This window comes from Montipora foliosa, chromosome 5, assembly GCF_036669935.1.
Source record: "Montipora foliosa isolate CH-2021 chromosome 5, ASM3666993v2, whole genome shotgun sequence".
In the NCBI taxonomy this organism is placed as follows: Eukaryota; Metazoa; Cnidaria; class Anthozoa; order Scleractinia; family Acroporidae; genus Montipora; species Montipora foliosa.
Genome location: NC_090873.1, coordinates 22665192 through 22670191, shown reverse-complemented (window position 1 = coordinate 22670191; position 5000 = coordinate 22665192).

Sequence of the window (5000 nt, the reverse complement as noted above, 5' to 3'; positions counted from 1 at the left end):
CCAAAATGAAAAATGTACTGAGGGAGTTTTACCAATGATTTTAGCATTTAGTTTCACATCAGTGTAATATCAATTTTGCCCTTTCCAAAATAAATATATATTGGTAAACTACATGTATGTATTACTTTTAAAAGTAGTCAGTTTATTATTATCGCAATTATAGCAATATGATTACAAAAATCCGACACATCATTTCTGATCATGTGTATTTGTGTGCGTATGTTTCTACAGGTTGCTGCCTGATGCCCTTACCCTTTAAAGTCTTCACCACATCTTGATTCAGAGCCTTACTAAGCACACCTGCTTTTGCTTGTCTGTGTTCGGGAGCCATGGGCGAGACTTGTTGCCAGAGTCTCCTCAATGAAGAAGGCTTCAATTAACAGCAAGTATAATTTCTTGGGATCTTTATCGCATTGACTGTGAATGGAGTGAAGTTTAGCTGAGGATATGCAGATTCCAGATCCTGGCATGGCACAAGTTTTTGTTTTCCAGGGCCTGCACCGTAGTCTTTTTTACTCTCATCTTGATTACCAGACGGCAAGTTCTCGACCTAAACATTAAATTCAAATCGAACAGAACTGCTCAACACTAGCCTGTGCATATATAGCGGGTTTGATTATACTACTAATACTACTGCACGGTTTGATTGTAATACTAAATTGGTTATTACATCGATTGTTGAACCTACCGAGTTGGAGTTTGTTTCCGCTGCCTTGTGAGAAGTCTGCAAAAGAGTTAAATAGTTTTACCTAGGTACAGAATAATACACAAAAATTGCCAGCCTGTGTAAGTTGACTACATAATTAAAGTGCCACTCAGTCCTACTCCAGTTTGTTTCCAGAAATTTTATATTTTGTACATAAATATCTATAGGAAGCAACAGATAAAAGCTCGCAGGCTTCATAAAGTCACATTTACCTCATTTTCGGCTCCAGCAGAAGTTTGCTCGTATGCCTTCTTTACAATGTCCCCTAGGAAGCTGACATTTTGAATAATGCAGAGAGCTGAACAGGAGTAACCACAGTTTAGATATTACTTATAATATACAATATAAATTGCTGTAAAAAAGAATTAATTCGTTAAAACCCTTTAGTCCAGGAAAATATGTTAGCCATGGAATGGCTCCCCCACCTAAATTCCTCAGCCAACTTGCCTTTACGGCCGTTACAGATTAGTATTATACACTGGATCAACTGAACTATATAATTAAGAAACTCAGGGGTACAAATGTAATTTTACTAATGAATTAATTTCATTTTTAGAAATCCACTTACCAGGCAATTGTCTCTTCCTTAGAGAAATGATCTCGGCTTTAAGTGCTTTCACAATCTCGCAGCAGTTATCACACGGCACTGTTTCTCTCTTTGGTTCCTCTCCATTAGGCTTTTTTATTTCTTCCTCTGGTTCCTGTTCTTCATCCGGACTGAAGTAACCGCTTTCCATGACGAGCTTAGGCCGACAAAAAAAATTATGCAAATGAGCTTACAGTGATCTGAAATCACCCTTAGCTAATCATTAAGTGTAACTCAAGAACACATTTCACAAGTTTAGGTGTCGCAGATATCGCATCAGAGTCCGCTTCTGAAATATTTGGTTACTTTTTTTTACACCTTTTAAGTCACAAGGAAGAAGCATAAATCCACAAAACGTCATTCAGGGAACGTTTTCCAGAGACTTTGCCCCGCGTAGCTCGTGTGGCGTGCAGCAATTCTCGCGAGGATTTTAAAGTAATTCTCGCTCGCAAAATTCCCCAACACTGTGGCAAATACGCATAACAACTCGCTTTTTGAGTTCAGTTATTTTCAATTTACGTAAGCTTTGTATATTGGCATCTTTAGCAATCCAAAACGAGGAATTTAACGTTAAAAATTACATTCTGTTTATGAGATTAACTCGTACGAGATGTCAATGTCATTTCAGGTAATGTCCTTGATAGAACGAAAAAGACTTAGCGATAACTGTAAGCTACTGTAACAAAAACAAAAGTGGTGCATTAATACTATTTTTTTCTGGTAATCCCAGGGCGTTCTCCTATTCCAACACAGCCATGAGTTCATCGATCGAAGGGCGTTTGCCCCGGGGTCTTCATTTTCGACTTATCAGCCCGGATTCTCCAAAATTACTCGTTTAGCAACTCTCAGGAGTGATATGGGGATAGCGTCTCTTGAAAAAAAGTGTTTGACTTGAAGCCTTCAGAGACAAAAGTGGTTTTGGATCTGTTATGAATTGGACTTTTCCGAAGTCGATTATCACAGGATTCCACTGCACTTCATTTTGCTTTTCTAACACAATGTTATTCGACTTTAAATCGTTGTCTAGAATTTCACAGATAATTCCCTTTACAATGCCTAACCAAAGAGGTTTGTCCAATTCCTTTTTCTTAATAGCCGTCAACAGAGTTACACTTTGTCCCTTTCCTTCATGGAACTGTGCTACCAGCTTTAGTTTCTCTCCTTTTGTTACTCCTCCAAAAAGGAGTGGAAGGGGTCGATGATCTCCCAAATGGTTGATCATGTTGGGACTTGGTCGAGGAGAACATGTGAGGGGAATATATGTTGATAAAACGGAAAGTGTTTCCCTGTTTTTCTATAATTGTTAGCTATTGTTTTCAATGGTCCGCTCTTCTCTTTCACAATCACGATTCGTCACTAGCGATTTGACTATACTATCACTTGCGGATTGGCCCTGTGTCAAAGAAAACACAATTAAGGATATTCATGTTAACTGATATTCCTTCAGGTTACACAAGTACATAGAAAATTGACTGAGTACCCAAGAGAGACAAAATTACCAGTTGGTACAAAATAATAATGATTACCAAAAATTGGTTCTACCTTCAGATAATAACAGTCCAAAACTGGACTGACTACCCAAGAGAGACAGAACTCATTAGTACAAAATAATAATTATTACAAAATTGGTTCTGCCTTCAGATAACAACAGTCCAAAACTGAAATGATTACCCTAGAGAGACCGAACTCATTAGTACAAAATAACAATTATTACAAAATTGATTCTGCCTTCAGATAACAACAGTCCAAAACTGGACTGACTACCCAAGAGAGAAAGAACCCATTAGTACAAAATAATAATTATTACAAAATTGGTTCTGCCTTCAGATAACAACAGTCCAAAACTGAACTGACTACCCAAGAGAGACAGAACTCATTAGTACAAAATCATAATTATTACAAAATTGGTTCTGCCCTCAGATAACAACAGTCCAAAAATGGACTGACTACCCAAGAGAGACAGAACTCATTAGTACAAAATAATAATTATTACAAAATTGGTTCTGCCTTCAGATAACAACAGTCCAAAACTGGACTGACTACCCAAGAGAGACAGAACTCATTAGTACAAAATAACAATTATTACAAAATTGATTCTGCCTTCAGATAACAACAGTCCAAAACTAGACTGACGACCCAAGAGAGACAGAACCCATTAGTACAAAATAATAATTATTACAAAATTGGTTCTGCCCTCAGATAACAACAGTCCAAAACTGGACTGACTACCCAAGAGAGACAGAACTCTTTAGTACAAAATAATAATTATTACAAAATTGGTTCTGCCTTCAGATAACAACAGTCCAAAACTGGACTGACTACCCTAGAGAGACAGAACTCATTAGTACAAAATTATAATTATTACAAAATTGGTTCTGCCTTCAGATAACAACAGTCCAAAACTGGACTGACTACCCAAGAGAGACAGAACCCATTAGTACAAAATAATAATTATTACAAAATTGGTTCTGCCGTCAGATAACAACAGTCCAAAACTGGACTGACTAGCCAAGAGAGACAGAACCCATTAGTACAAAATAATAATTATTACAAAATTGGTTATGCCTTCAGATAACAACAGTCCAAAACTGGACTGACTACCCAAGAGAGACAGAACTCATTAGTACAAAATAATAATTATTACAAAATTGGTACTGCCTTCAGATAACAACAGTCCAAAACTGGACTGACTACCTAGGAGAGACAGAACTCATTAGTACAAAATAACAATTATTACAAAATTGATTCTGCCTTCAGATAACAACAGTCCAAAACTAGACTGACGACCCAAGAGAGACAGAACTTATTAGTACAAAATAATAATTATTACAAAATTGGTTCTGCTCTCAGATAACAACAGTCCAAAACTGGACTGACTACCCAAGAGAGACAGAACTCATTAGTACAAAATAATAATTATTACAAAATTGGTTCTGCCTTCAGATAACAAGAGTCCAAAACTGGACTGACTACCCAAGAGAGACAGAACACATTAGTACAAAATAATAATTATTACAAAATTGGTTCTGCCTTCAGATAACAACAGTCCAAACCTGGACTGACTACCCAAGAGAGACAGAACTCATTAGTACAAAATAATAATTATTACAAAATTGGTTCTGCCTTCAGATAACAACAGTCCAAAACTGGACTGACTACCCAAGAGAGACAGTACTCATTAGTACAAAATAATAATTATTACAAAATTGGTTCTGCCTTTAGATAAGAACAGTCCAAACTGGACTGACTACCCAAGAGAGACAGAACTCATTAGTACAAAACAATAATAATTACAAAATTGGTTCTGCCCTCAGATAACAACAGTAAAAACTGGACTGATTACCCAAGAAAGACAGAATTCATTAGGGTAAAACAACAATGATTAAAAAGAGACTGGTTGTGCCTTTTGATAAAAAAAGTCAAAAATTGACTATCACATACAAGAAATTATTTCAAATGCAATCTATTTTGCAATAATAATTTAATATTATAGATACTGTTAAAGATTACATTGAAACTGATCAATGTAGCAAACAGAAACACAGCAATCTATTTGATCGAATGACACTTACCGGTACTTCAGGTCTGGTATCCAGCTAGCAGCCTAGGGCTGTATTAATCTGCTCTATTACATAAATGTAGTCTGTTTTAGTCTGAACTCTACTCAGAAACAACAAACAGCACTTTCCTATGCTGAATTTCTCATTG